The 27,057-nt window shown below is 44.0% G+C and overlaps 1 protein-coding gene across 1 annotated transcript in view; it reads right to left on the reverse strand.

The window, feature by feature from the left end:
• Positions 1-27,057, reverse strand: part of TEX14 (testis expressed 14, intercellular bridge forming factor) — a 1,549,829-nt gene that overhangs the window by 956,651 nt on the left and 566,121 nt on the right. The window lies entirely within an intron of this gene.

Here is a 27,057-nt window from a genome sequence, read left to right on the forward strand (position 1 = left end):
GGATACAAGTCATTGATTAAAAAGGGGTGAAAAAGAAATTCTTCTGGGCATGACAAACACAAGGAGCCAGATTAACAAAGGTAAACTTACACTTTGGTGTAAGTTTAAGATGGTTTGCTATTCAAAAAGTGATTTACGAGTTGTATCTTTACGAGTGTGAAGTCTCTGCATAGAAAATTATGTGTGTGGAGAGTACTATTTGTAAATCCCTTTGTGAATAGCAAACAAACGTATACATACACAAAAGTGAATCAGGCCTGGGAAATGCATCGAATCAGGAGTAGGGAAGTAAGATAACAAGATAAACTCTTTCAGTTACGCAAAAGGGCCTGATTACCCAGTCCATGTGTTGTATTGTTCACAAAAGGTGTATGACAACAACAGCTAAACTTGTCTGTAGGCAAACCTAAAAAAGACAGTTTTAATTTCTATGCTAAAAATCAGAAGTGGCTTGCAAGAGAATTTTTTTTTCAGAAGCAAGGAAGTGAAACTGAAAAAGATGGCTGGAGTTTGCACTTTACTTTGGAGATATCAAGACAAAGAAGCTCCAAACTTCATGAAGCATGTACACCCCCAACTCAGACCAACTAGGAGACCAGAAGAGAAGGTTACCTAAGCTCAAGTGCTCCATAAGCTAGACATCTAAGTATGAAATGAGACAAATCCCAAAGAGGTCCACTGATTTGGCTTAAGGATGGATCTGTCAAGAAGGCATTACCTTAATCCATCTAAGAATGTTCCAAATCCTATGCAATGGAGCAAACACTGTTCGAAGGAATGACATGCCACACGCCTTCTCACTAAAGGTAACTGAGAAACATGAAGTGAAAGGTTGGAATCTAACAAAACATTACCAACCAACCTTTATCTAATTAGGAATTATATAATCTTTCACCAAAATAGACAAAGTTAAATATGTGAAAAATATGTTGTCAGGAAATTAGCAGATACTGCTTGCTAGAAGAGGGTTGCATCATCATCCCAGCTTAATTTAGAGAAGGGAAACTCTTCAGTCAATGTCATCAGCCTTGGTAAACTTCACCAGATACAACTGGGTCTGTGGTTGCTGCTCTGCCCCCTGGCCAATATTTCAAGTACAATATTTGCATTAAAGTAAGGTGGCTTTCACTTGCTAGATTCTGTCGGTCTCCTTGATGGGAATATAGGTAATGTGCAATCTATTATGTTCTGGGAAAGGACAGGTATGATGAGAGTGCTTCTTGCTCATGGGTCTATTGTTATGAATAAAAAGGTTCAACTTTTAAAATACAAACACATACACATACATTTATATCAAAACACACAAATGCCCACATTCAAAAAGGCTTTCATACTACACATGATCACACCAGAACCACTCAGCAGGCTCCATTCATATGTTGAAAATTATTAGTGAAAAGGTAGTTCCATGCAGCACTTTGTACATCGTGTGTGGAGACACGATCTTGATACCGTAACCTGGATTAGTCAAAGATTGAAGCCCCCTATCTTATGTAAGTGGCTAAGAATAGATAAAAATGTCCCATAGTCAAATATATCTAAAGGCAAATAGAGATCCACCACAAACAAGACAGGTTTGAAACTGTTTAGAAGCTCTAAGCAAGTCATCCATTACCTCAAGAGTAGTGGATAAGCTAAGACTCAAACTGATAAGGTGCCAAATGATTATAGATGAATACGTTACTTACCTTCGGAAACACTTTTCCTGGCAGAGACTCTATCTAACCACAGACTACTCACCATAGAATATTCCCAGGTGTAAGACTAGATCTGGAAAATTTTGAGCAGTACCTCTGCTCACTTGTAGATACCGCAGATCAGCTCCACATCAGCATCGTCCGTGTTGGAAGTGATGTCGCAGTGCCCATATAAAGGCCCCTCCAGTGTGCTGACACACGTTTTTTTCATGACTATTTCCACACCAAAAATGGAGAGCCATGTAAAAACCAATGTTTTGAACAATGTGCATATCAAAATGGGATTATTAGGGTGAAGAGCATAGTTCGCAGAGAAGGGAAGCTGGGAGGGTTGCGTGGGATCTGCAGTTAGTCTCACCTTAGAATAGATACCCAAGCAATAATTCTCCGGAGGTGGGTCTGCAAACTGGCTTAAATCAGAAAGTCCTGGAGGACCAAAGGGCCAAAATGCCTGTCTCATGGGCCTGACTGTCCAAACAGTAGTGCTTTATAAATGTGTGGAGTTATGTCCATGTAGCAGCTTGGCAGATGTCCAGGATAGGTATGCCACGTGCTAAAGAAGTAGTAGCGGTCTTGGCCCTGGTCAAATGGGCCTGCAATCCCTCAGGAGGCTGCTTCTTAGCTACTGCCTAGCAGATCTTAATGCAGAGTACAATTCATCAATCTTTTTTGATCTAGTGACCCAGATGAAGAGCTGGTCATCCACTCAATGGTCTTTGGTAGACCAATGTAGAATGAAAGAGCTCTCTTTGTGTCCAGGCGATGGAGTCTCCCCTAGTGACTGAAAAGATGAGGTGGAATGAAAAAGGTAAGGAGAGTGATACTTTGAAAGACATGAATGGGGGTGACAATTTCGGCAGGAAAGATGCATGCTTCCGAAGAACCAGTTTGTTAGGGAAAAGCTGTTGTAAGGAGAATGTACTGACTGAGTTTGAAGCTCACTGACCCTCCTCGCTGATGTAATGACTACTAAGAAGCCAGTTTTTAAAGTCAAGAGTCACAGAATACAGCTGTGCAGTGACTCCAAGGGAGAACACTTCAGAAACATGAGGACCAGATTGAGGTCCTATTCGGAGCATCACAAAGGGGGTAGGAGGAAACAGGTGCTGTAAACCATTTAGGAAGAAAATCACAACAGGTGACTTGAACAGGAATGTTTAGTCTTGCAACTGCAGGAAATCCAAAATGGCTGATAAGTAACATTTAACAGTGCCCAGGTCAAGGCCTTACCGGGCTAAATATGAAGCAAACAGCAGCACTTCCAACAGTGGTGCAGGTCACAAACCTATCTCAACGGCAGGTATATACTGTTTTGATGGAGGGATGTCTGGCTGCCAAGATGACATCACAACTACAGGACGGAGATCGAAAACACACAACTTTTGCTGCCCAGGCTCCAAGCATGAAGGTAGAGAGTGCAAAGGCTGGGGTGCACGACCCTACCCTGCTTCTGCAACAGGGGATCCTTCTGAAGGGAGAGCCTAATCGGAGAAACAATGCTCATTTTCAGGTGTTTGGCATACCAACTCTCCTTTCCCAGCCCAAAGTCACTAGGATGACTTGGGCCCAATCGGTCCTGATCTTCTTGAGCACTCTGGGCTGGAGTGGTACTGGTGAACCGGCCTTGCATTGATTTTACATTAGAATAATCCCCAGGCATCAGACTGGATCTGAAAATTCTTGAAAAGTAGTTCTGCGTTCTGGTAGGTGGCCCTGATGGGTCTGCATCGAAGTCGTCCACTCCTGAAGTGACATGTGCAGTGCCTATATAGGCGCCACATCTGTTTCTTTCATTACACATTCCAACTCCACAATCGCAGACCCACATCAGATTGGTTGTAATCAGAGTGCTGAAGCTAAGGAAAGCCTTCCATAAGAAGGGGTACAGTTTGCAGAGCAGGGAGGCAGAAGGGTTGGTAAGGAATCAGCGTTTAGAAAGAGTCTCTAGCAAGGTGATACCTAAGATAAGTAAATTGTTCTTTTGGAAAAGACTTCTAGCCGCAGATTCCTTACTTTAGAATAGATACCAAAGCAATAGCTTCCCCTGGAGAGGGTCTGTAAACTGACTTAAACCAGAAAGGACAGAGCAATCAAAATGCGCATCACAAAGGCCCCGAATGTCCAAGCAGTAGTGCTTCGTGAACATATGAAGAAACACCCACATAACCGCCTGACATATGTTGAGGAGCAGTACCCCATGTGCCAACGCGGAGGTCGCAGACTTGGCATTGGTGGGATGATCGATCAAACCTTCTGGAGGCTTATCCTTTGCCAACGCATAGCAGATTTTAATACAGAGTACAATCCATCGAGAGATCGTCTTCTTCTGTACTGGCTTGCCCTTCTTTGCTCCAGAGATTCTAATGAAATGATGATCATCCAGCTAGCGATCCTTGGTGCGATCAATATAAAAGCTAAGATCTCTTTGGATCCAAATGATTGAGTCTCTTCCACTCCTTAGAGGGATAAGGGGGAGCAAAGAATGTAGGAATAGTAATCATCTTCTGGCTGAAGCGAAATTGGGTCACTACCTTGGGAAGGAAGGAGGCACATGTTCTTAGAACCAGTCTGTCCTGTAAGAAGTTAGTGTGTGGTGAATGAATCGAGAGGTCCTGGAGATTACTCACCAACTGGGCCGATGTAATGGCCATCAAGAATACTGTCTTGAGAGTTAGAAGTCTGAGAGCACAGCTGTGCATGGGTTCAAATGGGAACACATCAGAAATGTTAAATATAGACTTAAGTCCCACTGGGGCATAATTTGAAGAGGGAAGGTGGGAAAATGTGTTGGAAATCTTTTAAGAATCGAGTCACAACAGGTGACTTAAAAGACAGAGGGCTGATGTGGCAAAAGCAGAAAGTATCAGTAGTGGTGCATCCCCATGAACGTGGGGTATGTCCCCCGGGCACTGGTAAAAGGTCCTTTTGATGAAGGTTTCTCCTGTAGAAGTATACTTTATACGCAGAAACTTGTCATTTTTTGAAGAACAATATGTTTTATTACATTTGTTGCTTCACTATCCATTGTATTCCAATCTGTTGAACTTCAATTCCCAGGATACATTTAGCTTGATGTTTTACATAGTGTAATCCCATATAAGATAATCCCATTGCATTTCGGCTTAATAGCCTTCGTCTGGGGATATTGTGTAAATAAGGGCTGAATACTGTGAATGCACTACCACATGAAGGGACTGTATATAAAGCAGAAAGGCCAATATGACTGACAAATAACCTTTAACAGGGCCCCGAGCAAGGCTTTGCTGGGCTAACAATAAAACAAACAGCCACACTTCGACAGTTTGTCATGAAGTGGGTCAATTTGCTTATCTGAGTTCCAAGCAACAAATTCATCAACAGACGCATACAGATTTTGTTGAGGGACACCTGGCTGCCATAATAATGTTGAAAACCACTGGAGTAACGTCAAAAACATTAAATTGTTGCAGCTCAATGTCTAAGCATAAAGACAGAGTCTGCACAGATTGGGGTGCTGGACCCTGCCCTGCTGATGCAACAGGAGAACCTCCCAAAGGGGTAGCCTGATTGGAGGACGAATGCTCATGCTCAGAAATTCAGAATACCAAACTCTCCGTGCCCAATCTGGAGCCACTAGAATGACTTGGGCCCAGTCATTCCTGACCTTTTTGAAGACTCGGGCAGGAGTGGTATTGGTGGAAAACCATACAGAAGTCCCAAGTTCCACCCCAAACAGAATGCGTTTCAGAGCGAAACCCGCTTTGGAAAGCTTAAGGCCATACCCTCCCCGCAGTCAATACCTTTCTGGAAGTACCATATCCCAATGGTAGTATCAGTACTGTAAAATGACCCCCTGGGAGGAGGAGTCAAACAGGTTTAAAGATGGCAGCCAGCCTTTAAGCTCTGTAGCATTGCTCAACTGCAGAATCTGCGCAGGCAACTACTGTCATTCTGTACCTGTTTTAATACTTCAGGTAACACTGCCAGTGAAAGGGGTACCATGTTTTCTGGTATAAACTGCAACAAAGACTGTACCCCGACTGGCACAATCATCAATGGGGGAGCCATTCCCATTGGTAAGCAAATTATTAATATCCTATGCTTTTTCCGAGGGAACGTATGGGGAAATACTGCTTGAAGGTGATTTGTCTTTTGTGCAATTCAAAACTTAATTTCTTCCCTTTTCATGGGTATTTTTCCCATTACTGCATTCTATGTTTCTGGGCTAATGCCTGGTGTAACTAACTGTGATGCTACTGCTTGACAGTCCACGCAGGAGCAAGTGTTAATGTTCGCATTACGAATTGTGTAAGACTTCTGCATATGATTACTAGATTATTTTATAATCTCCATATTCGGTCTGCTGTCAGACAGTCAGCAATGGGATGCAGTGTGTATCCGGCTAGGACTGGCCATGCCGCCTTCTCATTGCTGAGTGGGCCCAGTCTCTCGCTTTGTATACTATGGCGAAGGATGCCTTTAAACCAATTGGTATGTTCTTGGTAAGTTAGAGGGACTTCTACCTCCTGGTACGAAGTGTATACATCCAGTATTTCATCTACTTCATATTCGTGAAATAGCCATGTATCATCATTCACAGCAGAGAATTTAACCCATGAGTAAAATACCTTTGTCCTAAATGCTTTGTGTGCCTCTACCACGAAGGTAAAATCCCCACCATTTTAATGTGGCTTAACACTGCATTGTAAATAAGACCCCCATTCACGCTACACTTAGCATGAAAGGGGCGGGCAATGGATGTTGCGGTGGGCGTTCCACCGCAACACCCATTGATTTTGACGCTGGCCCCTATTTACAAGAGCAGCGTAAATAGGAGGCAGAGCCAAAATTAAGACCAGGGAAAACCTGAGGCCAAACTGATTCCCTACACCCCTGCAGGATTTGTTGTTCCTTGGACCAGCTAGCTCTCAGTGTCACCGTTAGCCCCCATGAACTAAACAGGGAGGGAGCAGTTCTGGCAACCACTGAACATGACAACTCTGTTCCCTCAGGAACAGTGGTGCCAAACGTTCGCTCAGTCAATTATGCTTTCTTATTTATAGAACCAGAGCAATTCTTGTATAGAATATAAGGGCTGCAATGATTAATAGACAGAAGCAGATAAAAGTTATAATGAGCGTCAACATAAAGAATAAAACAAAAAGCTCCAACATCTAGTTGAGACAGGTTATATATGCATACATATAAAAGATTATAACAATTAAATGTACCCCTACAATGCTAACCCTAACATATGTGTCTAGGGTGTGAATGTATGGTCTGCCAAGGAAATCCCCGTCTGAATGATCTTACCCTCTACCTGGTGGGTAAGAGTGTACGACCCCGTCTTGGTCACGAACTGGACACCCCTCATGGAGAGGTCAGTCAGCTGCTAGGCGAAACATTTAGGCATCAGCAGCCAGTGACCACTCGAGTTCAGCATAAGTGTCTCCTCTGACTATGTAATAGAAACAAAAGGCTATATATGGAAATGGCAGTCTAGCTTTGGGCCGAGATTGTAATCGGGGAACCATCATTTTTGTTCTACAGATAGCTGTGTCGCCATTTGTATATAATAGCAAACACATTTGTATTACGCACGTGAGAGTCTTGCACTAATGCCAAGGCAGTACGATAGGATTCTCACAAAGTGTTCTGTGTAAGCAAGGTCCGTGTTTCAGCAAAACCAGCCCAAGCGTCACAAATGCAAAATGTGTGTCAAACGTTAATGTGGCAGAGAAGGCAAATGTAGGAAAAAGGGATTTGTGTATATGCAAGAAGTATACTAATTCCTACCGGGCTTAACTTGGGCACATGACACTACGGAGTGTGGAAAGTTAATGTACTAAAGTCCCTTGCTGGCTGAATCTTCCTTTACTTCGGCTCTACATTTGGAGAGGGGGGCCTTCACTGCCACCAATTTGGACGGGGACCTGCACCCCCTCCCCGGCATTCAAATGAAGGTTAATGAGGTGGCGCTTGTGTATCCAGGGACAAACTGACCAGGCGCGCAACGCCCATAGGGTCAAAGGGCTTCAGCTTGAGCTGCTGTGGGCTGGCTGGTCTGGTGTCTTATCGCAGCTGCATCCAAATATTTTACAGGTCTTTAAAAGACCATTTACTCGCTAATGGGGCTTTTGTTGATTTTTCACCCGTTCCTAGAGCCCCTGCACCTCCACTCTCCCTGTTCCTTAAAGTTGAAAATTACTTTTGCTGTCACAGTGTGAGAATGCATTTCCTGAAAAGTAACCTTAGGCTTTGTTTTTTTTCAGTTTTATACAGCTCAAACTCCACCCAAAGGTATTGAGGCACTTTTGCATGAGCACCAGTTACATTATACAAGGACAAATTGTTGAAGTATTAGGCCCCCGCCTGAAATTTGGCTCTACGTTGCTGGAAGTATTAGACCCCCTCTCAAAATTTGGCTCTACTTTTTTTTAAACAGTTTTATATACCACAAACTAAACCCCAAGATATCAGGTATCAGAGCGCTTTACATGAGTATCAGTTTCATTGCACAAGGACACTCATTTTGTTAGGCACAAGGAGATTTGGGGCCAGATGTACGATGCTTGCATTTCGCGAGTCGCAAATTGCGCCAAATTGTGTCTCGCTAAATGCAATGTACAACAGTGTCTCAGAGACTGTTTGCGATTCCCAATGGGGTCGCAAATTGCATGTCTCATCAATATTCATGAGGCAAGCGCAATTTGTGACCCCATTGGGAATGGCAGCACTCACAGCGATGGTGCCCTGCTGGGGTCAGCCGACCACCATGTCTGTGACGGCTTTTTCAATAAAGCTGTTTTTTTTTTAATACAGCCTGTTTTCCCTAAAGGAAAACAGGCTGCATGTAAGAAAAGAAAAATTAAGCTTTTCAGTTTCATTTTTTAAGGGCAGGAAGTGATCCCTGAGAAAAAAAATTGGCCCCTAAGGACCCCTTCCCGTTTGCGGGTGGCTTACCACCCTTTTGAAAAGGGTGGTAAACTGCAAGTGTTTTGCAAACGCAAATGGTGTCGCAAAACAATCATACATAGGTGTGAGACACGCTATTAGGAAGGGACGCCCTTGGCTCGCCCCTTCCTAACAGCGAGTCACAAACCATATTTTGCGAATCGCTAATAGGTTAGCGACTTGCAAAATATGGTTTGTACATGGGGCTGACCTATTCTGCGGTCACCAACGGGCCAAATTTCCATTTACGACCGCAAAAAAAGGTTGTACATCTGCCCCTAAGTGATTTACCCAGAATCACAGGATGTTGACCGTCCCTGCGAGACCCGAACCCGGTTCTCAAGCTTTGAGGTTGACTTTGTAGCCGTAAGGCTACATTAACCCCACCCCCCCACCCCGAAATTTGGCTCTAATTGCACACCTGAATCTGACATGCCTGTCACGTGGAGGTGGTAGGCCCCACAAGGAGGAGAGGAGGTTGAGTGGGGCCTGTAGGAATGACTTATAAACAGTTCTGGCCATGAGAGAAGAGGACCTACAGTAGCAAGAGCAATGGAATTAGGAACTGGACTGACAAATATGGTGTAGTGGCCTCGGTCTGTGCATGCTCGATGACCCCCTTATTATGAGGATGTGGCAAGAGGAACGGGAAGAATGTTGCTCCATAAAAATTTACCAGCTTCCACAGCACAGCAACGCCCTGAGACTAGGATTACTCTGAAGAGATACTAGCATCTTTATAGGTGGAAACATTTGCAGAAAAGAAGTGCTTGGGACAGACACATTCTTTATAAACTGTTTCTTCACTCCTAGAAAGTCCTTGAGCGGTTGCGGCCAGAGGAGACTGGGGAGGTGAGAGCTAGCTGGGGTGGAGTGAGAGATTACTGATTTGCTCCCAGAACTCGCTTAACACTGGTCTGTATACTACAAATAGTGAAACCGCTGGGGCAATGAATATGGTGGAAGCGAAGACAAAATTACTAGCACGAAAGTTCTCTACTTGGAGCATAGTCGGCAAAAAAAAGGACACAGGTTGATTCCCACGCTGACTTGAGGGGCTCCGTGACAGTATTTTAAAGAGGGCGTAGGGGCTCCTCCCAGGCCTTATTTCCTACCTTCTATTTTTTTCTGTATATTATGTATATGGTACAGTACAGCTCTACCCAATTTATCTCTGTGTATGGCTTAATCAGGCAGTCAGGCGAGTTTCACTGGTACTTGCGCTAGTGCGCTTGTGCCACTTGTAACAGGATTTACAGGGCTTGCATTCTTCTGGCCCTGGTCCTCTGTAGGCTTCGCCACTATACAGCCACCCCCCTCTGTAATGAAAGGCATGCCTCTCCGATTGAACACAGCGTGGGCGCAATAGGCTTAAGCCCTGTGCTGCTCAAGACAGTGTGTCAATCAGAGAGTCAGAGGGCGGGCTCCACTGCTGCTTCTTTACATCCGAATACACCTCCCTTGGGGATGAAAAAGGCTACAAGCATTTGCAATGCAATAGGTCTCGTATTTACGCAAGGTTAAGCTATTGGCATTGTAAATGACAATGCGTTTAATTTATGTTTTAAAAACAAAAAAAACAACTAAAAGGCATTGTCATTTACAATGCTAAAAGCTCAAACTCATGTAAATGCGAGACCTATTGCAAATGGAAGGCATCACGACTACGGCGGGAGGGAGGGGTAAAGAAGGCACGACAACGGGAGGGAGGGCGGGGTTGTAAAGAAGGCACCAAAGCACATAGTGCCTACAGTGACAGAAACTGGATAAAGAAAATAGTGCTCACAGTCTAAATGACACATACCATGTAACAACCGAAGTAATGGGGCCAGTCGCCATGAGAGGTGACAAATGAAGAGGAGGCGGTTCTAAGGACGGACTAACAAGCCTAATTACGAATCCGAAGCCAGTGTTTAGGAAGGACAATGACACAAGCCAATGGCAAATATGGGCGTAGAGTGGACGGGGCTTCTAATCCCTACTCCACTACAGCAGATCGCCAGAGCAGCACAAGCGCGCTGGCTCAGGCTCGAACTAAAAAGGTAAAGCAGTGTGCACGTTACTGGCGTCACACGGTCACACCTGCTGTAGACGAATGGCTCATAGAGCACTGAAGCATTGTGGTAAATATTTCGTTACCGGTACTATTTTTTATGCGGTAAAGTCTGTCTAAGAATAACTCAGTAAAATGAGAGGCAGAATCCGTGGTATTAGAGGGTTTAAAAAGGCTTTATTCCTATACAAAGGAACACAATTCGAATTGTGGGCCTTCTATTCCATCACCACGAAAGTTCAGGAAGGAAGGAACATATATTATTGATAGTTAAGCGGTTTTATAGAAAATGCATTATAGTGAAACAGATGCAAAAGGCGTGACAGCTGATAACTCAGATAAACTGTACATACGTAACTAAACATGGGTGTAACTAAAATACGTCCTTTAAACATGATGTTACAAGTGGGTGGATCCATAAAAGAATCCTGCAATGTCAGCAGAAATATGTGGCAGAGATGCGCGCGCAGCCGCATGACGTGTGATTGACGTGCAACTAGAGGGTGAAGGAGACTTGACATTTAGCTCTACATGTGGAGACAGAAGTCTGGGGTTATGTCAACCTAATTCCAAATCATATCTAATATCCTATGTTTAAAGAACTGTGTTATCCAAAAGAGAGGTCTCTTAGGATAGAATCTTATTCTATACTGACTATACTGACTGTTAGTGCGTGTACAAGCGTCTAAGTGTCTACACTAGATGCGAGGGGGTAGGAATATTCCATGGTAACGGGGCTTATGAATTACTGGCATGAGGGCAGCGAAGCCTGGCCCTTTGCACAGAAGCTGGAAGAATGTTTACCTAAACTACTAGACAGGAATGCATCGGATGAGGAGCGAAGGAGATAATCTCGAAGGTGAAATACAGTTTTTGGCAGGCAATATGGTGGATCAGGCACCGTTAGCCGCGCAGGGAGTAGGACAAAGTTCATGGTCACGGATGCGGGCTCAGACTGGAGCTTTCAGAGGCAGAAGGCAGGAAAAGGCTCGATGACAGAATTCGGGCCTACTCGCCTGAATCTGTGAGATGTGGAAAGTGAACCACATAAAGTCGGTGGCCTTTCATACTTAGGAATGGAATATCTGACCCATTCATGGCGGATCTGAAAGAGGACATGTTGACGGTGGACGCACATATATTTGCGTCTTCAGAACTGGAGCAGGAGGGAACATACATGTACTTATAGCATGCACATGGAGCCGTTGGGGTCTACGATAGGGGACATAACTGATCACAAAATTCATATTTCCTCAGCATGGAGAGTAAATCTGGGATGATCAGCTTCTTTCTAGTTAGGAGCTCGAACCCTCGATTCTGTGGGCTCAGTCCAATTCCCCAGAGCTGGGAATGGCGCAGGCCTCGTCATGTTATCTAGGATCGGCGAGGACAGCTAACATTAGGCTATGGCTTGCCTCTCTGTCAGTAGTGTGAATCTGTGCACCCTGGGAAAATGAAAATGGGAGGTTTTGTGTCTTGGAATGACTTGAACACTTTAATTAGGGAATGCTGAAGATGTAGGGGGCTTTGGAATGCTGCAAAGTTACTTAAGATGTGGAATATGGATCAGTTAGCCACACTTAACACTGTTCACAATTAAAAGCATGTCTAGCTTTATGGAGATTGTAAAGTAGATTACTCTGCAAAGGCCCAGAGTTTTTTTAATGCATGTAGCAAACTCGTAGATTCTGCTGGACTAAAGCCTTAGACTGTCGCCAATGCACATTTGCTGTCTTTGCAGCACCTATAAAGTGCCAGTGCATTTCAAAAGGGAGTTGCTTGGACTATATATGTGAAAATCTAGGACTCACATGTATCCCTTAAGTCACATTTCTTATCACCTTCCACTCTCATTCTTTGGCATGTTGAACCTCCTCCTCCACTCCATCTGCCAAAACACTTGCTGTGTTAAAATTATTTCCTGGACTGAAAAGCATTTCACACTGAATCTGAAATATTCCCCCAATGGCACACGTTTCTAGTTATGATATGTGTGCTATCAACAATGTATTAGGTGGTGTCATGTAACACTCTGTGATTGCCTTCCCAAGAGGATGCTTGTGTATTGCTGCAGAGACATATGCTCCATCTCGGAATAGGCATCGTCAGAATGTCAGGTGTTCCTTGCTCTTCTTGTTGGATAAGTGAATAGGCTGAAGTATCAATAAAACACAGCATGACACCTACAGGACACAGTCTGAATCCCTTTAGGACTGACTCAGACCTTCATCTCCCCAAGAGTGAGAAAATGAGTGCCACTTAGTGGGAAAAGTAAGACATGTTGCAGTCCAACAGTGTGTGTCATTAAGAGCTACATATCACAAAATGGTGTGTGAGGGTGGACTCTATGTGCAACAGTTGTTTCATATAAAGCTTCATGCTGTCTGCTTTTTTACAGCTAAGAAACCTACCACCAGGTATGGCAAAGTCAGGACTAGGGCACTAGACAAGACCTTTGTGCACGGCAGCACTACATGGTTTTATATACCTAAGTAAAAAATGAATGAGGTGAAGCTGACGCAATCATCTACTGTGCAGTGACTCTTCTAAACATGAACAGTGCTGAAAAGGCTCATTTTAAGGCAAGGAACAGTGTGTGCATTTTAATTATACTCCATTTGCTAAGAATAATAAGTCAATAACCATACAGTCCATGATCTTTGTTCACTCTTCTCCACGCCTGTCATCCTACACACTCTCTCGTCTGACTTCTATCTATTCTCTTCTCCAGCCAACCTCATCTTTCACCTGCATGCATGCCTTTTGTTCAATCTAATATCCATTCTTCCTTGAATATTCTCTCATAACGTTGGCCTTCTTCCCTGCAGTCACACATCTGATTTTTCTCCACTCGGAACCCCATTCCTCCTTCCCATCCAGCATCCAATCTATTTTGTAACTCTCCCCTCCATTCTCTGGTCAAATATTTTCCTACCTAGTCTTTTGACTGCTTATCTCTCCAGAGGCATAACTTCAGGCGGGCTGTTACACCCCCCAATAGATCTATTCTCTAGTAAACAGTTGCGTACATGTGTTTTCAGTCAGGTATGGTAAGGAGTCTGTCAAATCCTAGGCAATTGTTGTGCAACCTGGCACATGCAGCAGATATAGGGACCCCCCAAATGCCATCCCCCTCGGGTATTATTAAGTTGTTATCATGGAACATCGCAGGGCTAAGGAGGAACCTCTCAGATCCTGTTTGGAGTGATTTCATCGACAAGTTCGACGTTATCCTCTTCCAGGAAACCTGGAGTCTGGTTCCCCTGCATAGATCAGGATTTACTACTTTTTCTGTTCCAGCTATTAGGTCCGTACGAGGTCGTCCCTCTGGGGGTCTCTTAATTTGGGTTAATATTAGCTTGAACTGGGCAGTCAAGAGCCATGCAACTTCATCTGATGACCTTCTGCATATTTCTATCAAGGGGCTAGCCCACCAAACACCCCTTGATATATTTAACATCTACGCTAGGGGCAACCCCGGCGGTCAAGCAAGCCCGACAGTTTCAGTTCTTGAGTCTGAACTCTCAGCAATTTACCCTAAGGCGGGTGTCATAGTTGCCGGGGATCTAAATTGTACTTTTGAGCCCCTGAGCAGCGATGACATTTTGGGTATTGGCGATATAGACTCCAAGCAGGGTATACCCCAACTAACTCTTCCACCACTGAAAAAATGGTCCAAGAGAGCTGTACAAATTAATGCTCTTACTCTGGAGTTCAACTCAGGGGCCAGGACCCTTGGCTCAGCGCCGTGGTATTCCAAGGAAAACCTAATTGCGCTTAATAGTACTACCTATTCCATCAGCCAACCTACACAGCAGATTCTGAGGCGGGAGAACATACTGAAACCCGCAGCTGTAACAGCCAAAAAAAAAACCAATCAGAGAAGGAGACCAACGGTAACGTCATTGAGCGTCAGCTTGCTGAACACTCGTTCGCTCCAAAAACACCATCTAGAGGTATTCTCCCTGCTCCAGGAGGGGAATATAGATATTCTTGGAGTCACGGAGACATGGTTGGATGACTCTTCCGCACCCGACCTAGTGGCCGCCCTCCCACCCAACTTTGGGGCTATCTCCCATAACAGAAAAGATGGCAGAAAAGGGGGAGGAGTCGCGCTGCTATATAATAATGCCTTTAAAGCAGAAACTATCTGTGCTGAATGCATTGAGGGAGCTGACATCCTAGGCGTCAAGTTCTGCTCTCCCACAAACTGCCTCACGATAATCATCGTATATCGCCCGCCCAAAACCCCCCCAACATTTTTAGAACCTTTCTTGGGTCTGGTCCACGACCTCCGTACAAGATATGAGGGTCTTGTGGTAATGGGCGATTTTAACCTCCACTGGGAGGAGCCCATTAGAGACATTACGTCTAAACAGCTTGAAGACGCAATGACCGCACTAGAATTAACCCAGATTGTGACAGGCCCAACACACATGAAGGGCCATACCTTGGACCTGATATGGACCTCTGTTCCTGCCCTGCGCCCAGTCACTTCATTGCCCTGCATTTGGTCAGACCATTACCTCTTACAGGGTAGCTTAGCTTTCCCGAAACAAGAAAGCATCTCAGCCGACAAATGGCGGGTAGTGAGAAGATGGAACTCCATTAATCCGGATACTTTGCTATCTACTTTACTGCAACCCTCCCACCTAAACAGACTACCTGAAGATGACCTAGAGAAGGCCAGTCAAAAGCTATCGCAAAAACTAGAATCTGCAATTGAGGTGGTAGCCCCAGCTCGTAAGATAAAAATCAGGGAAAAAGGCAAAGGCGCTCCTTGGTTCAATGACGATTTGAGACTCCTAAAACGGGCCCTGCGTCAGTGCGAGAGAGCCTGGCGGAAGGGGTATGATCTCAACTGCCAGACTTTATACAAGGAAAAGCTTGCCTTGTATAAACAAGCCATCAGAACTAGAAAAAGTGAGTTCTACGAGAGCAGAATTGCCACAGCACCTAACCCTCAGAAGGAAATCTTCCAAGTACTTACTGAACTGAGGAAAAAGAAGGAACAACCGCCTTCTTTTACGCAGGAGGACTGCCATAAATTTCAATCCTTCTTTACCTCAAAGATATCTGACCTCTTGATAGAGATCGAAAGTACCCCTAGATTCGACTGCCCGGAAACTCCGCTAACTCTCCCGCCCGCAATCACAGAGCCTTTAACCTCCCTACCCCTATTTACCAAGGACTCCCTGACAAAAGTGATGAACCAAGTTAAATCAGGCTCCCCAGCGGACCCTTGCCCCCCGCAGATATTTAAACAAGCATGGCCAGGCCTTGAGGAGGACATTTTATCGCTCCTAAATAGTTCCCTTACCTCGGGACTAGTCCCATCTACTCTCAAAGAAGCGAGACTGATCCCCCTGCTAAAAAAGGCTGGTGCCGATTCCAAGATTTTAAAGAATTACAGGCCCATATCTCAATTACCTTTTTTAGCAAAAATACTGGAACATCATGTGCTGTCCGCCCTCTCGCACCACCTGGAGAGTAACGCACTACTCGAACCCAACCAAGCAGGGTTTAGAGCCCACAACAGCACGGAACTAGTCATGTTATCAGTACTAGATGACCTACGTCTTAAAACAGATAATAAAGATCCCTGTGCCCTGGTGCTACTCGACCTCTCCGCGGCATTCGATACGGTCAATCATGACCTTCTTTTGTCGCGGTTGGGGGAGTTTGGCATCAAGGGCACGGCCCACGCCTGGCTGACCTCGTTCCTTGGTGGACGGGTTCAGAAAGTACAACTGGATGACATGGTGTCAGAGGCTGCTAAAATCACATGCGGCGTCCCGCAGGGCTCTGCCTTGTCCCCCCTGATGTTTAACACATATCTGCAGCCCCTCATTTCATCTCTGAATCAGATGGACTGCAACATATATAATTATGCCGACGACACCCAGATCATCATTCAGATAGGCGATTCCCCTATGGCTGATCAAAAATTGAAGAATATTCTAAAATTTACAGTCAACTGGATGACGGCAAATTTTTTGAAGATCAACCCGGACAAGACGGAGGTTCTACCTATCACAACGTCATCTAGCCCTTGGTGCGACCTCCTTTGGCCATCCGAATTAGGTAACGCCCCAATACCGGCAACAGCAGTAAAAAGCCTGGGCATAATCATCGACACAAATCTCACTATGTCAGCCCAGGTCTCGGCGGTGGTGGGCACTTGTGTAGGCCTCCTGAGACAACTGCGCAAGCTAGCTCCCATCCTAAAGGCAGACACTCTCAGACGAGCAGTGTCAGCCTTAATTCTGGCCCGACTGGATTATGGTAATGCCATGTACTTCGGCATTCCGAAAAAACTCACCAAGAGACTCCAGATCGTCATGAATGACGCGGCCAGACTTATATATAATAAACCAAGAAGGACACCGGCCACCCCCCTCCTCCGGGAGCTACACTGGTTGCCAGTGAATCAACGAGCCAAGTTCAAGGGCCTATGCATTACGCAGAAAGCCTTATATGGGCAAACCCCAAAATACATCAAAAAACGCCTTGTCCCATATGCTCCTAACAGGAACCTACGCTCAGCCAACGCCGCCCTATTGATCTGCCCTAGGATCAAACGATCCACCATCGGTGGTCGGACATTTTCCCACACAATGCCCAAAGCTTGGAACCAACTGCCTGAAAATCTGCGCAAAGAAACCAGACTCCTGCCTTTTAGGAAAGAGCTAAAAACTGTGCTCTTTCAAGAGGCATGGGGTAACATCTAGTCGGTTTTTTCTTCCTGCCAGTACTCACTCGTCTGCTAAGCGCTTAGAGACCCCGGGGTGATAAGGCGCTCTACAAGTTAAAAATACAAATACAAATACAACTTAAGGGCCACAAATGGACGAACCCATTCAGATGGCTCGGGTGCCCCCACATTCACAAGAACTGGTGCCCCCTCACGCATTGATTACATCTTGTTGGGCACAGAGCTCTGGCCAGACCTCAGAGATATGGAAGTGGTTGATAGGTCCGAGAGCGATCACAATCCCTTATTTATGCAATTCAGGCGAGGCCTGGTTACTACTTCTATTGAGCCCCCAACTAATCAGAGGCCCGGGGCCAGAGAGGTTGCCCCCACCAATTGTAACAGACGCCTGAAGTGGCCAAGGGTGGTAAAGCGAGAGAGGGACCTGTGTAGAATCAGAAGCTTAGTCGAAGAAGGCATTGTAGCTCTGGACTTGTCCACAGGCTGTCTCCCGAAGACTCTCCCCCATAATGACTTCTTAGAAGTCTATCATCGGACGGTAGCACGGGTTGGGAATTTCTTTGTGACTAAGGAAAAGGGGGATCAAAAGCGACATCCCCCAAAAACAGAAAATCCCTGGTTCTCACAAGATTGTAGGGCTATGAGACAGACTCTATCTAGAGCCATTAAATCCAAGGATCAGTTAACTATCACCAATGCCCGGAAAATGTATTATACCACCATAACAATGGCAAAGCGTCTGTGGGACGAATCCCACTGGCAGGATTTAAAGGTCGCAGCCCTACTAAAAGACTCATCCTCCTTCTGGAATCTTATAAACATCAGTACCAGGGGCGGGGCTGATCCAATACCGAATCATATAACGGGGTCCCAATGGCATTCACATTTCTCAAACCTTTATTCTTCTAGGGAAAGAGTGGGCCATGAGGAGCAGTTACCGGCATTGGAGTATCTGGAACATCTGGAGCTAGAGCCCGACTTTGGCCTAAATGAGGTCCTTTCTGCAATTAATACAATTGCCCCGGGAAAGGCAGCTGGCCCCGATGGTCTCCCAGGTGATCTACTGCTCCATGAAAAAGATCTCTGGGCAGAATTCATCCTTCGGATCCTAAAAAATCTAGCTCTAGGCTGCCCAATTCCGGACTCCTGGAAGGGGGCGGAGGTGGTGGCTATTTATAAGAAAGGGGATAGAGGGGACCCTGCCAACTACAGACCGATTAGCTTAATCGATGTAATTCAAAAAGTGGTTGGCAGAGTCCTCTTGACCAGGATTAAGGCGTGGATAGATGAGGAGGGTATCCTGAGTCATCTACAAGCAGGTTTTAGGGAGGGAGTAGGTACCATCGATCAGGTCTTTAGATTTTGTATTATATATTGGAAATCCGTGGTCATCGAAAAAGGCAGCCTTTATTTGGCATTTATTGATTTAAAAACAGCCTTTGACCTGGTGCCACGTTCACAGCTGTGGCAGGTACTGCACGACCTGGGTATCCCTCCCCTAACTCTGGACCTCCTGAAACGTCTCCACGTAGGCAATTTTGCTAAAGTTAGGTGGGGACATCAGGGACAGCTCACAGAGAGGATTTCCGTCGAGAAAGGAGTGCGCCAGGGCTGTGTCATGGCCCCGACCCTGTTTTCTCTCTATATAAATGGTGTGGCAGACTATTTGAGAGACGACAGGGTCGATGCCCCAACCCTGTGCGGGGAAAAAATATCTACCCTACTCTTTGCTGACGACACTCTCTTGATCACGAAAAGCCCTATGGGCTTACAAAGACTATTGTCCCGCTTCTCAGAGTTTTGTGACACCAGGGGGCTGCAAATAAACACGCTGAAAACTAAGCTGATGGCGCTATCTCCCTCTAAAAACTTTAAGAATAACATCAAGCTCAATGGTACATCACTTGAGCTAGTGGATGCTTTTGATTATCTCGGAGTGAGGGTAAACAACAAGCTTAAATGGGCTCCCCATCTCTCAAAAATGCTCCTTGCCCACAAAAGAGCTGCAGGGGCAATATCGAGACATCAGAGGCTCTCATATAGCAGGCCGATAGCGGCGGCTGTTAAAGTCTATGAGGGGAAGGCACTGCCAGCAGCGCTCTACGGGGCGGAATTGTGGGGTTTCGAAAATCTGTCAGAGTTACTTAGATCCGAGAACAAGTTCTTTAGGGACTTAGTCTCGCTTCCCCTGTCCACCCCGCTAGTTCCACTCCGTAGTGACCTTGGCAGACAAAACATCAGTAATGTGGCAAGGTTGCGCCCTATACTATACTGGGCAAGGATTAGAAGATCCCCTGAACTCCACCACTTTGCCTCTGCCCTAGACGAGCTATTAAATCTGGGAGCAGATCGCAAGATTCCATGGGTATCAAGCTTGAAAAAACATCTGCAGAAGATCGGTCTGGAAGAAGCTTGGGCGAGCCAGGTTCCCCCTCCCACACTTACGATAAAAAAAATCTATTGGGATTGGGTTACGGCTGATACCCTAAGAAATCAGGAGGGTGTGCTTACTGTAAACTTCTTGGATACAAAACCAGCTCCCAGCCTGGAGTCCTTTATGGACCTTATTGAATCACCTGAAGATAGATCTCTATATCTCAAATTGAGATATGGCATGCTTCCACTTTATGATTTTCAAACCCGTTGGAGCAAGGTCATCACGCATTCAAAAGGCTGCCCAGGGTGTGCCTCGCCCACAGAGTCTATTGGCCACTTTATGTTTGCCTGCCAGGCGTACAGGCAACCAAGACTAAGGTGGCTTAAACCTGTTTGCAAAAATCTGGGTGTAAGGTCCGCTAGGGTGGCACTGCGTATCTTGACCTACGACACAACTGTCCCTAGTGTAATCTGTGGGACTGCCAAATACCTGGGCTGGGCCTGGAGATTAAGACGCAGGTTACTTATGGCGCACCATCTACAAGCAAACCACCCACTCCCCTGACCTCGTTGGCCATCATTGTTCATATTATCAACTATAGGGGATATGTGAAATTGATACGTGTATATATATGCTGTTTTTTATTCTTTTTAACCATGCATGGATTGAAGCCACTTGTTGTAGTATGTTTTTTAAACTGTTTTTATCACACATTGCACTGCACTTTTATGATATTTTTTATATGTCGAATAAAGTACTACAACAACAAAATTCAGGGTTAAGTCTTAACGCCCCACCACTTTCAACGTTCACCAGGCGCCACTGCAGCTGAATGCCTTGGCTGTGCAGTTTCCACTATGAAACACATGGACACATAATTGTAATTACTTATGAATGCATGCTGGAGGTTGCAAATCTATGTTGTGGGATGTCCTCCTGAAAAGGATTGTGTAGCAGTCTAGGATGTGGCATGAGCTTTGTTGGATGAATTGCCAGACGATTAGGGTGTCTCTACGGGCCCACTATTAGATAAATATTTTAAGCTCCCTACAAAAACACTGTCTAGAAGATAAAGGGGCAGGAGGGCACAGTGATGTTCTTTTAAAAATACCTCAGGGCCAATACAGGATTCTCGGACTGGTTGCACAATGGAGAGATCATGTGTATGCTGGAAATAAAATCTGTTTCATGACCTTTGTCCATTGTCAATGCGGAGAAAACAAGCTATGCCAGAGATTAGAAAGGGACTGTTGAACATTGGTTTACCAACAACAGTTAGCTATTATACCCAACTTAAGGTGCTAGATGAAGTGAAAAGATGTATGTTCATTCAAGAGAAGCCAGCATGGTCCTTTCTGGAATGTGTCGGCAAAGCAAAGAGCTAAAATATGACCTCTAATGCATACTATCTGCTCCTCTAAGGTGTTATCTATGAAACCGTTGGTTTCCAGGCCTAAAATTTGACTGTGCTTCCTTCCTGGAGTACAACATACCGTTGTTTTCAGCCAAATCTGTCAAAGTATTATCGTTTGGGTTACCTTTTCTTTTTCTCATTCTGCTATGTCTTATGTCCTAACCGTTGCCCCATTTTCCAGGTACTGGGTTGAGCGCAGCCTGTTTGTTAAAAGAAATATAAGTAATTGGGAAAGAGAATGTAGCCTTACGGCTAGAGCGGTGGGGAACCGTCTTCGAGTCTCGGCAGCGATGCTCAACATCCTGTGGTTCTGGCCAAATCACTTAATCTCCCTGTGCCTAACAAAAATTAATGTGTCCATTTGTAACTAACTGGTGCTCATGTAAAGCGCTCTGATACCCGATTTCTCGGGTCTCGTTTGCGCTAAAAAAAAATCTAACATATCTCATTGCATCACCTGTGGACCACCTATAATCACTGACCAAGTTTAACACATAGTATTGGACACACAGAAACACTTTACATACAAAAGTCGGTCATAATAAGGATATTCAATAGTAATACATAAATATATTTCAAAATAAAATTACAACATGCAGAGTTTCAACTCACATTTGCCTGAAACGCACATATATTAAATATTGGGGTTATTCATCCGATAAAACTTCAATATAAAATCAAATGATAATCTATATTAGTAAGCTCCCACACACATTGTAAAACCTTCATAAATGTCGATGTAAGAAGCCCTCATAATATTACACCTCAAAAGGTTATTGTTTAAAAAATGTTGTTCAACATTAAAATATGTAATACATCCCACCCCCAAAATAACATAATGGATCGTAACTCACTATGTGCATTAAGATATACAAACAGCCTGTCATAAAATAACCTCATATCCCTTACCATTCAACAAATACTATATTTGAAAAAATGATCACATTATTATCACATTGTTATATTTATTAAAATGACACTAAGCTATCCTGATCAATTGTTTTTGTAGTTCCCACCTTTCCACGTTTTTCAGATTTAAAAATGACATTAAAAACGTTGCAGCCCGTAGCAGACATTTACAGATAGAGGATTCATCAAAAGAAGCAAGGCGTCCTTGTATGTTACACTGGCATATTATGCCCATATTGGGGATATAAATACGTTTCTTACATTCTCTAAGCTTGGACAACAAAACAAAACATGTACTGCATCCTGTACCAGCGCATTAAAAAATTGACAAGTCTGCGGACCTTGCAGGCCTACCGCTTTTGCCCATGAATTAATGCCAAATTGAATCAGGCCAAATTTAAACTTCATATAAAAGTTCCAGACACAGAGTTCTAAATTTTCTCTTAGATAAAATTGTATTGCACTATATCTAATAAATAAACAATTCAACTCTAATCTAGAAATTTGGCTATATGCCCTGAAGTTGATACTCATTAAGAGCTGCTCTAAACAAATCATCTGAATTGAAGACGAGAGCTTCATGCCTAAATAAGATTTCCATAAGGAAGATTCAATACTACCACATCTTTTCAGGGCAGTGATTAGATGGAATTCTCTGGTAAATAATGGCACTGATGCAATTTTTGCCACATACGCCAGAAGTAAAGAAGAAACATCCCTACTCCCCACACAAAGGAAAGATTTCTTGAGACCAAACCCTAGCACCGTTGCTTTGGTGATTTGCCTTTTAACGTGATCCAAACTGGTTAAATTGTTTGAGATGATTGTCCCTTAAGATTTATTAGTTTTTACAATTTCAAATTTGGAACACTTATAAAACCACTGATTTCAAGATTTAAAACCCAATGTCCCCATAACCATAATTGTTGTTTTTTCTTTATTCGAAGTTAGATTGTGAATTTCAAGATAGTCTGCTAAAGCCTCTAGCTGTTTTTGGAGGTTGATAGGGCTAAGGGACATGAAGACTAAGTCATCAGCATACATTAATGGTAAAATTAGCCTAGAGCACAACTTCGGAGGAAGGTTGTAAACCTTATTAATCAATATGGGAAAAATGGTGTTCCTACCACGCTGTCCCAATGTCCTCCAGAACTCCTTCTGTATTGAGGAAGACATTTCAAGAATTAAACAGCCTCCTGGTATCTTTGGCATGGGCAGGATAATGGAGTAGGGTCAAACTAGAGATGCTGAAATTAGACAGGGAGCGGGGAGGCCTCGGGCTCCCCGACCTCCAGTTATATTACATCAATCATCAGAGTTTTCTAGAGCGCGCTAATCACCCAGAGGGGTAATGAGGCGCTAGCTTCAGGATGGTCTAGTGGGGCTACCATAATATGCAGTGCAGTGGTGTGAGGAGGGACAATATATGGAAAAGAGACTGCTGGGCGATGTCATGGAGGCAGGCTCACACGTGCCGAGCGACTGTCTCATCATAGTATACTAGGTGGCAGAAGCCTGGAAGGTGACTGTAAAGTATGTGATAGCAGGGCTCAACGGGCTAAGCCTCTTACCCCGCCCCCCTGAAAACATGGCAGTCGGACCTTGTGGGAGTGGGCTATGGCTGAGGAACAATGGCAGCATAAGGTGCGAAGAGATGAGAATACTGAGAGGACCCTGTGATTGTGGGTTGAGATTCTAGATCAGATATGAGAGACATCAAAGGCCACAAGATCTGAGTCTACAATGGTCCTAGGAGAACCCTCCTAGACTGGAGGAGTGGGATGTAAAAGAGGCAGAAGACCGGGGGATAAGGTTAATGGAGATGGAAGGCGAGCTGGAGGGGGTTATGGTTTTACCCACCCCCTCAAGATCCTGAAGGCCCTAAGGAGATGGTGACATGCATGGATGGGAACCATAAGCAAACAACATAACCACTCTGTAACAGATATTTTATTTCCTCGCTTTGTCTCCGGATTGATGAACTGATGGGCCTGAACTATGATTATGTTACAGTTTAGCACTAAACTGCTGCGCTGAGCTATTGTTGTTTTTCTGTTGTCTGTTTTTGCTATTAAAAAATGATAAATACATTTTCAAAGAAATATTAGAGCATTCAAGAAAATCAGCCAATTATAAAGAAAATAATAGAGAAGATTATATAGTTCCCTGTTTGAAACAGGAATATTAGACGTATATTCTAACTCCGAGTCAAGTAAAACTCTCAGCTGAGTTGTCTGAGTACAGATTAGTCACTGGATGCAATAAAAAGCAAGGAATACACAATTTTCTTCATTTTTGCCATAATAAAGAGCGGTCAACTTTGTTCAAAGCATTACTGATATCAACAAATGCCATATATACGCTTAACTTACCTTCACATACTATTACACAGTCATTATTATAGCTAAACTATTATTCACTATTTAACAGCTCCACCCCCCCACCTCCACTAAAACACTAAACCACATTATTCTATTGGTATGAGATGATTTAGATTTACCCATTCGCAAACTCTTGATAGAAAACATTTTGCAAATATTTTACTTATTATGTCCTAAATGATAATAAGACGATAACTTGCAGGATCGTTCCTACCACATTCTTTAAAAAGTGAGATGATGTTAGTACCCTTCCAAGTGTTAGGAACTAAACAAGTCTCTAAGTAACAATTACATCGTTTTTAATATATATTGCTAAAAACTAGGGCAGGACTTCAATACATCCACAGCAATTTCTTGATCTTTTCAGGTCATTAATTACTTTATTAATTTCTTCTATTTATATATCTTCCCAAACAATAGTTACTGGAGCCTTTAGTTCTATCAAAGGGTACTGTTCGTAGTTGGATGTATACCGTTTCTCCACGATTACCCGTCAGCGATGTACATCAACTGGAATGTTTTTTTTAGAATAATCTTTGCCCAAGCAATTTGCAATAATACACCAGAATTTAGTAGTGTTTCTAAATTTAAGCATCACTCTGGAGAGACCCCCACAGGGGCATATCAGCAAGGCGAGGCGATAAAATTATCACCGCTTTAGCGTCCGTTTTCGGACGAAAAGCGGCGATAATTTTATCGCCCTATCAGCATGGACACGCTAACACGTGAATTCACGCCTTAGCGCCTGTTTACTGAACGCCCAGCTTTGCATCTCTAATGAGATGCAAAGTGGGCGTTCCTTCCCGAAATAACTGGAGAAATGTCGCTAACCGACATTTCTCCAATTATCAAGGGAATTGCTAAGAAGCATAGCGATAAGAAAAGTAGCGCTAACCATGGTTATCGCTGCTTTCCTTAAGTCTGACTTAGCCATGTAATCCAATGGGAGGTAGATTACATGGCTAGGACCACCCTGCCCTATCAGCAAGGTATCGCCGGTCACAGTGAGATTATCGCTGGATTGCCAGCCATAATCACACTGTTTTCCAGCTAATGCTTGCATTTCTATCGCTTTGGAGATAAGCGTTGCTGATAGCACGCTACCTCCGCGATAGAAAGCAGCGATAGCCGGCGATAATTATTCTAGCGCTGTGTGCTTAGCGATAATTATCGCCAGCCCTTGCTGATATGCCCCACAGTTTTGTAGTATTATGCTCTTTTTGCTGCATTTTAACCCTTTTAGAAATTTGTTACCTGGCTTGGAACTGAATGAGGTCAGTGAGGGATTCAATTTTATTTAAATAATTTACAAATATTAGAAACTAAGAATTAAAAGGGAGATATGTTTATGTTACCTAGCAAGGACTCAACAACAAGTTCTATAAGAGCCCTTTTGGCTTCATCCAAAACTTTCTGAGTAGGTTCTGTTTGAGCGGGATCTTAAAATCACATTACAATTAGTACCTACTTTCAATAGTTTATCATACAAACAGAGGGGCATATTTCTCGAAAAATGTTGGAGCACAGAGATGCGCCAAATTTAGCAGCGCCACGCACTGACATTTTTAATAGGCAGGGATGTTCCGTATTCACAAGAATACAGGGCACCCCTGTTGTTTCCCCTAGAGATGCAGCAAAAAAAGCTGCCTAGCGCTAGAGCAGGCACCCTGCCACCATGTTGCAAGGGTTCCTGCGCTGCCGGGTGGTTGTTTACATACATAAATAATCATTCATGGCGATTTGCTCTTTCAATGTGCACTGCCGAATGAAGCACACATGGAAAGAGACAAAACAAGGAGAAATCAATAATTTCTCCTCGTATCACCATTCTAACACCTAGTAATCCATGGCATTATAATGACGCTGTATTTGGCATTGCCTCTGCCTTGTAAGTCTGCGGCAGGGCCAAAAAGCAATGTGTGTTGCGGTGGAACGCTCACAGCAACACCCAATGCATGACTCTTTGCCACAGAGGACTTCGGCGAAAGGGGCACATTTACAAGGTGACATTAAGCCACGTTAAGTGGCATTAAGCCACGTTAAGTGGCTTAGCGCCACCTTGTAAATATGGAAAATGGCGCAACGCCACAAGAGCGTCAAAAAAGTGATGCTCCAGTGGCGATAGGGGCTTGTACATATGCTCCAGAGAGTAATAATTAACTGACAATGCTCACTTCATAGATTCTTACTCTGCGTAGTACTTGACACTGATTTTGAGTCAGAGTAGTATATAACAAGCATAATCTAGTAATGTTGTGAGGTTACATAGGCCTGCCACTGCCATTTTACATGCTCAAGTTTAAATGTGATATCTTTTTAGACGATGACTTATAACATACATTTGCCTGCATGGCCACATGAGATAATATACTTATAAATAGTTTGCTTACAGTTACATTTCTTGATAGGCATATTATCTGATCTTACATTATTCTCTACAAGGACTTACTACACTGCACAATATGTAATTGTTTGTTGTTGTCCGTTCGGTGACAGCTCTGGGTGGATTGAATCAACAATGACAGCAGGACCGGGACTCTGCATGAAATGAATGGGTCTCAGTTAATATATAAACGGC

This window comes from Triturus cristatus, chromosome 3_2, assembly GCF_964204655.1.
Source record: "Triturus cristatus chromosome 3_2, aTriCri1.1, whole genome shotgun sequence".
NCBI classification, from domain to species: Eukaryota; Metazoa; Chordata; class Amphibia; order Caudata; family Salamandridae; genus Triturus; species Triturus cristatus.